The sequence below is a fragment of the Haplochromis burtoni genome, unplaced genomic scaffold, assembly GCF_018398535.1.
Source record: "Haplochromis burtoni strain Fernald_Lab_line unplaced genomic scaffold, NCSU_Asbu1 Contig_490, whole genome shotgun sequence".
Classification (NCBI taxonomy): Eukaryota; Metazoa; Chordata; class Actinopteri; order Cichliformes; family Cichlidae; genus Haplochromis; species Haplochromis burtoni.
Window position 1 is genome coordinate 87,022 of NW_024582851.1, and position 8,644 is coordinate 95,665.

An 8,644-nucleotide genomic window follows, 5' to 3' on the forward strand; every position below is an offset into this window, starting at 1 on the left:
TTCCTGCTGTGACAAAACAAATTTCCCACGTGTGGGACTAATAAAGGTTATCTTATCTTATCTTAATTCACTACACACACACACCTTCTCCAGGGTATACTTTGTGCTTTACATCAGGAATGCAGGACTGTAGCTCCTTTTTTCCCGTCTCAAATTCATGTTTAACAGACTGCAGATGCACACACACACACACACACACACACACACACACACACACACACACACACACACACACACAAACCGTCTTTAGCCATCCTTCTCTACACACACACAAACCATCTTTAGCCATCCTTCTCTGTGTGCATTTTTTGTTCTCCAGGTTGAATGTTGAAGTTGAACTTGAGACAGACAGACAGCTTGTAAACTGTTGGCAGTCTGGCCCTTGTCTAGTGCGGAATGGCCTGGGGGAGGTGGTGGCAGCAGTGGAGGGGGGAACTGAATTCAGCAACCCTTTTTTAAACCAAATGCTTTCATATAAAATTGGAGATGGTCTGCATCTTCGAAATAATTAAACTTCGTGCAGAGTAAATATAATTTTTCAATCTCTGATCTGTTTCAAGTTCAAGATCTGTTAAAAAAATACAGTTAAAAAAATACACACTGGACTAGGTAGCACAGATATTGGATGTAAAATGGTAAAACTGTTGAAGCTCTAAAATGGAGAATATATGAAATCAAACTAACTTTAAATTGAGATTTAAAGAAAAAACACTACTACTGTGCGTGTGTGTGTGTGTGTGTGTGTGTGTGTGTGTGTGTGTGTGTGTGTGTGTGTGTGTGTGTGTGCATGTAACTATGTGTGTATGCGTGTGTGTCTGAGTATGTGTGAATTTTAACAGCTCAGGAAGAAAAGGAAATGACTATAAACACACTATACAGCCGGACAGGCCTCCAACAAAGCCTTTGTGTGTGGGATGGTGAATGCCAGCCTGGTTTGAAAAACACGGAAAGAGTTTCCTGGAATTCAGAGGAGCAGGAATAAAAAAACAGCTTTATTTAACCTCCATTTATTTCATCAGCTGCATATTTCTAAAGTTGATAAACAGTAAATTCAGTGGAAATTATTGGCATATAATAAACAAGGCAATTACATTTATTTCTCTTGTACAATTATTACTTTTAGTATATTCTTAATAAGGTAACATTCAAAATATGAATCAATACAAAATAATTTAGTTTATTTATTAACACTGTTGCAATGACATGTTGGTATTCCTCTTCAGTAGACCATTCTATGTTTGATACCAGAATAATTATGTATAACATGCAAAGGTAAGGGAAGACATTACAAATAATATATATATATATAAAAACGTATCCATTGTGTAAGAAAATTTAATATATATATGGTAAATGGCCTGTATTTATATAGCACTTTACTAGTCCCTAAGGACCCCAAAGCGCTTTACATATCCAGTCATCCACACACTGGTGATGGCAAGCTACATTGTAGCCACAGCCACCCTGGGGCGCACTGACAGAGGCGAGGCTGCCGGACACTGGCGCCACCGGGCCCTCTGACCACCACCAGTAGGCAACGGGTGAAGTGTCTTGCCCAAGGACACAATGACCGAGACTGTCCAAGCTCGAACCGGCAACCTTCCGATTACAAGGCGAACTCCCAACTCTTGAGCCACGATCGCCCCAATATATAGATAGACATAAAAGAATATTAATTTTGTGTAGGGGAACTTTGTATTGGTTTCTAGAAATTCATTTTCAGTAGGCATGTTAAATATTTTACTTATAATAAAAATCACAGTTCTGAGTGAAAGACAGCAATTAACATCATTTACAGAATATACTGGAAAACTGATGAACCAACAAATCTCTTTTTGTAAATGTTGATATAAGAGATGTTTTAATTCTAATACTTTGACAAATGTTACATATTTCAAAAACAAGTGACGAAATCCTGCTGCCCACTTTCCACTGGCTCCCCAGAAAACCACAAACTTTTTCAGCTCACACCTGAATTCCCCTCTGATATCCAATAGATCTACTTCATTGGGTCTTGGAACTTATTCTGTCAGTTTTTTGTGTGTACTCTAAATATTAATATTTTAAGTTGCAGTCATGCTTTGTATCTTGGAACTTTGTAATGCACTGCACTGCATGATAAACCCTGACAAAACATTATGCAGCTGAAAACATCAGTGACTGATGATTATAAAAATGCTCAGAGTCAATAAAAATGGCACAGAGGTAATGCAAAATAGTCATATTATAGGCCAAGAAATACATTCAAGATGAGATTGATAGTCGTTATTAACAGGTCAATAGCTCTCAAAATTATTTCCTACAGTGAACTGATGCCTACACAAATTCTATTCCCACCCATATAATTGAGAACCCTACAAGTGGCAAGAGACAATGCAACCTGATACTGTGACATGGCATTTACACTGCAGGTCACTTTTTAAAATAACATCAATATGTAAGTAAATAAAAGTTTATTTATACAGCAGATTTTGCAGACAAATGCCTAAAAAAAACAGAAAATAATACAATCATAAATGCATCATCAAAGCATTAAAGCCCTTTAAGTCATTTAAGTCTTCACAGGGTTCAGTGCATTCCACAGTCTGGGTGCAATAGTTTTGAAGCAGGTGTGAGAGGCCACTAAAAGGTTTTGATTCTATGACATCAGGCTACGAGAAGAGGTATAAATATATAGTTATATGGAGAAGGAAGGGCTTCTCCATATAATGCTCTAAAACAGGGGTGTCAAACTCAAATACACAGTGGGCCAAAATTCAAAACTGGAACAAGGCCACGGGCTAACATTAATATTTATTGAAAAAAAATCTTCCTCCAGATTTAAGAATGGATCTCTTCTTATGGACTCAAACAAGTTTTGCTGAAAAACTGAATATGGGACAAGCAAAGCTTAATACTAAACAATATATATATTAGCTGTATAATACCAGTAGGCCAGCTCTAATAATAATTTGGTATGGCGCCCGCGGGCCAGAGTTTGACACCTATGCTCTAAAAGTTACAAATAAAATTTAAAAAGTGCAGCAACTTTAAAACAGGGGTTATGAGTTCCTCTGTTTCAGAGAGCCAATAGTCTCGCTGCAGAGTTTTGGACAACCTGGAAACTATTCAGCCATTTCTTGACACGTAAATAGACAATTACAATAGTCCAGTCTCGTAGAGACAAAAGCATGAATTATCATCTCAAGTTCACTTGCTGACACCATTGATTGAAGTTTTGAGCTGTTCCTCAAATGAAAGGAGCTAGTTCTTACTGTCTGTTTTAAGTTATATTTCTGGGAAAAAAGCTTTGTCAAAATTAACACCTAAATTTCTGAGTGACCAGGATCACCCAATTTCTGATTATCAGAATCAGAATCAGAATACTTTATTGATCCCTGGGGGAAATTATTTTTTGTTACAGTGCTCCATTATAAACCAACATTAAGACAAGACAGACAATACACTAACTAAGAATAGTACAATATATACATATATATACATACATACATACATACATACATACATACATAAGTCACTCATAAATAAATAGCTGAAAAAGAAACATGTGTAGTTGTAGCAGCAAACAGTGTGTTAAGTGGATGCGTTGTACAGGGAGATGGCCACAGGCAGGAAAGATTTCCTGTGTCGTTCAGTGGTGCTTTTCGGTAATCTCAGTCTCTCACTGAACGTGCTCCTGTGACTGACCAGCATGTCATGGAGTGGGTGGGAGGTGTTATCCAACATTGTCTTTATCTTGGACAGCATCCGCCTCTCCGACACCACCTTGAGGGAGTCCAGCTCCATCCCCACAACATTGCTGGCCTTACAGATTAGTTTATTAAGTCTGTTGGCATCTGCGACCCTCAGCCTGCTCCCCCAGCATGCAACAGCATAGAGGATCGCACTGGCCACAACAGACTCATAGAAAATCCTCAGCATTTTCTGGCAGATGTTGAAGGACCTCAGTCGCCTCAAAAAATAGAGACGACTCTGGCCCTTCCTGTAAAGTGCTGTGGTGTTTTTAGCCCAGTCCAGTTTATTGTCAATGTGTACTCCAAGGTATTTATAGTCCTCCACAATGTCAACACTGACCCCCTGGATTGAAACAGGGGTCAAGTGTTTCCTGGTCTTCCTAACCTCTAGGACCTGGCACCCAAATATGTGAACATCACATTTTGGGTTGTCTAGACCAAAATACTCAATTTTGGTCTACAAGGGCCTGATATTCACTTACGAGGACATTATACTGCCACTGTTCTTTTTTTCATTTTAAACGAATGTCCTATGTGGTTCTCATTTATCTTCGAAATAAAAATCAGGTAAAAAAAAAAAATCTGTCCAAATATCAAAGAGAAATTAAAAATGTATGCCATGGAAGAGTTAGGTTCTTAGGAGGTTAATGTTGGACACTGCAATTTCCAACATTAAACAGCAATAATCAATTAATCAGCAATATAATCAAAGTTTCAATTTTATCTGGGGTTAGCTGTAAATAGTTTTTATTTAAACATTGATTAATGTTAGTTAAGCAATTAATTAAAGCAGACAGTTTGTGAACCTCTGAAGGCTCACTGCTGAATATCATTAATATCTGGTCTAAAGGAAGAATATATATTAAAAAGAAAATAGGTCCCAGCACAGAGCCTTCAGGGACTCCACATTTAGACATAATCTGTTTTGCAGACACATTAAAACTCCCACCAGATTAGGATGTAGGATGAAAACCACTTTAAAACAGACCGGATATCTCAACCAGATTCTTCAGTCTTTTTATTAGGATAGTATGATTAATTGTGTCAAAAGCTGAGGAAAGGTCTAGTAAGACCAACGCTGTGTATTCTCCAGAATCGTCTGACATCATAATAGAGATGGACCGATCCGATATTATGTATCGGTATTGGACTGATACTGACCGAAATTATTGGATCAGATATCGGAGAGAAATAAAAAATGTAATCCGATCCATTAAATATCACAAAAGCGCCTCACAAAACTAGCGACACAGTGTAACCCAGCTCATGACCTTAGCACGTGGGAGCAGTGTGCGTCTCGTGATAGAGCGGCTGTGGGGTGCGAGACCTGTCGGCGGTCTGGTTGAGCATTTGGAGCCTCGCTACGTGCTTCCAAACCAGCATTTCACCTCGGAGAAAGCTATCCCAGAGAAGTAAAGCAAGTGTGTAAGTTCATCTCTGAATGTTCATAAAGCATTCCCACGTTAAGCTTAACAACCGATATATGGCGCGACTGCCTCTCTCCCCTTCCTCTCCTGCTGCTACTTCAATCATGAAACTGACCAACGATCAGCTGATCGGCTTTTCCGTCGCAACCCCCGTCTCTCTTGTTTGTTTATCGCCCACTTTGCGCCAGAAAGAGGAAACCAGCGGATAAACAACAGCAGCACGTTTAAACTTGATAAGCTGTTGTTAGAATTTATTTAATATTACTTTCTACACCAGGATTATTTTCTACGTTGCTGACAGCTGATAACTATGCAGGGGCGGGTCTAGCAAGGTTTTGCCAGGGGGCCAGGTAGGGCATTAACAGGGAAAGGGGGGCACAAAAACATACTTTTCTTTCTAATTGTCATGTCTGGCTTTTAATAAATAATTATCTGAATCTTACAACCAAAGTTTTCGTCTGATGTAAAATGTATAGAAATCCATTATTGTATATAGTAACTACTAAGTCAAATTTATAACCTAGAAAGCTACAGTACTCAAAGGTGGGAAACCTTGTTTGGCTCTTGGCGAAGGCAGTCACACTTTACTCCTCTCCTCCTCTCCCTTATCTTAGCAGGGGCTTAGCCTCTTATGTCCTTGTCTAGTCTCGTGTTTTTTGTATTACTTTTCCCTGGAACACTCTCTCACAGTCTGTTCTCTAAAACCTAAAAGAGAATTATGGATTTGATCAACTGGTCCCTGAATGCTATTGACACCCTTTTCTCAACGAGAAGTCTGAGTGTCCGGGTGGTACTTTCCCTGCCGGATACACGATGGACGGGTGGCAGAAATGGAGAATCATGTGCCTGGCGGGACTGTCGATCGAGGACACTGAAGATATCTACCTATTCGGAACCATGATAACAGGGTTCTTGCTGATCGGAGCTGGCTTGGCCCTGGCTTATCGAATAATTAAGCCAGGGCCAAGGCTGCCCGCTGGGATTGAAACGATGGGACGAGGCATGAGTTCTCAGAATGGGCTCATTGAGTGCAGCACGGATAAGATCTTGAACTCTGGACACACACACACATACACATACACTGATACGCACACACTCATCCCCCCTCCCTTTCCAAACGCCTTCGATGCTTGTTCCCTCCTGGGAACACGGCGGGTCTGAGCCCGCGCTGGAATAATAGCGCAGGGCAGGATGGCTGCTGTGTTTGCTTCGGATTACTCCTCACCCCCTACCCAACCCTGTTGCTTGTCACGTGCTCCATAATGTTGTGCTGTGGACATTTATGTGCTTTCTGTGCAGAGGAGTTTTTTTGTTTCCTGTTCTCATGCTGTCCTCTCATAGAGCATTATGAGGTGGGGGGGGGGGTTCCCTATTTATTTTTTGCTGGGAGTTGGCAACCCTATTAGTTAGGTTGCTTAATATTTCCACTAAGTACTCTTTAAAATACCAGAATAGGGAGGATGGTGTAGGTTTAAGTTTATTAGATTGATCAGTTTTGCTGAACTATGAAATATTTTGGGTGCAGTGTATTTTTTGCATACAGGTATAACATAATAGCTTTAGTGGTTTTCTTTTTTAAACTTGAGTATGAACTTATACAAAATGCAGCAAGATATTTAAAAAAACATTTTATTGATTATGAAATATATAGAGATTGAAAATGTGACGTCATTCAGGGGTAAAACCGCAAAGGATTCTGGGAACTCGTGGCAAGAGGTACTAGCGCACGCAGGCTTTCAATTGAAATCAGTTACACAGCGATAAAAAGAAACACAAAAATGGCAAGAAGCTGTTGTATTATTAACTGCAATAGCCGGTCGCATGACAGCCACGGGAAGCCGACGGGTAAAGAGATCGGTTGTTATCGGATTACGTCGTTGAAGAGAAATTGTTCGAGCCATGTTTCCGAAGTAACAAAGAGGCGACGGATGGCCTGGATTGCAGCCATTCAAAGATCAAATATAACGTCCCAGAACACTCCAGCTCACAGGTTAGTCTGCTCCAAGCATTCCCACAAAGGTCAGTGTTTTGTAGTAATTAATACGTCATTTTTCATAACATAATTGGTGATATAGGTTACAAGCAAGTCTGGTGCTGAACAGAAATTGTCGTGCTATGCTCCTTTGTTTTTTGTGCATAAATACTGAATTGTCCTGACACAATATTGTGTTTCGCTTCTGTTATTACCATGGTACATTGACAAAAACATATACTTTTATTCACAGGGTAAAACAGGTTTTTTTGTATCACCAATTGCCCAGTGCGATTACAGCATACAATATTATTGTCACTGCTACATTTCTGTAATGCGTACCAGAAATTATTTCCACTACTAAATAATTACCGTTGAGCTTAAAGGTCCTATTAATAAACTGTTAACGAATGTGTATTTATGAAGACGATTCGTGAGACTGGTAAACTTATGATAGGTACGATGGTCTTTCGTTCTACACAGTGCATTTCAAGGTCCTGTACCCATCCGTCGGTACACTGTACCTGGGCTTGTTGCAGTGACCTGAAGTTACTAAACTTCATGAGAGTATGCACTCACTCCATGAACCGTATAATTATAAATATGAGCGTGGTGAAAGTTGGGCAGCATGCTAGCGTCTTTTGTCCCTCTGTGTGCTCGTAAGGGTCTAACCCTTTCACTCCTTTGATTTTTTCCTCGTATCTTTTCTTTGACTTTTCATCAAGTTTGTCTTTGTATGGACCGGCATTGTTCTCCTTCGTTTTGTACATAACTTTTTCGGGGGACAAAGAACAAGCAAGAAGGTATTGGAACCGGAGAATGAACGTTTTGCGGTGCTGCAAATGCTTGCATTTGATGCGGTACTTGGATTGTTTTGCCACGAGTTCCCGGCACGCAATGCGCGAAAGTCACGTGGTCTGTCTCTATATCTCTATATCGGATTTATATCGGTATCGGCAGATATCCAAATTTATGATATCGGTATCGGACATAAAAAAGTGGTATCGTGCCATCTCTACATCATAATATCATTGGTAACTTTAAGCACTGCTGTTTCTAGATTCTTGCTTAGAGCTAAAGTTGAGATAAAAAAAGACACAATTATTGTCACGGCTGGCGGAGGGAGCCGTGTGGTGTGGAGGAAAAGGAGGACCCAAGATGCAGCGAACTGATGATGCGAGTGAAGTTTATTCACACGGTGGCAGTGGCAAAAACAGGAAATGAGTAATGACAATTCTAAACTGGGAGAAACTAAAGAGCAAACCTGAAATCTACAAAAAGGGTGCGGGGCAGAGAGACGTAGAGACACATGAAAGAATGCAGACTTACACGGAGTAACACAGACGAGCCGACAAGGAGCACAGGCAGACACCAACTATAAATACACACACCAGGTAATCAGGAAATGGCACACAGGAGGGGACACAGCTGGAACTAATGGGCATAACGAGACACAGACCTACAAAGTAAAACAGGAAACACCCAAACTGTTTTACAGCACAACACGGGGA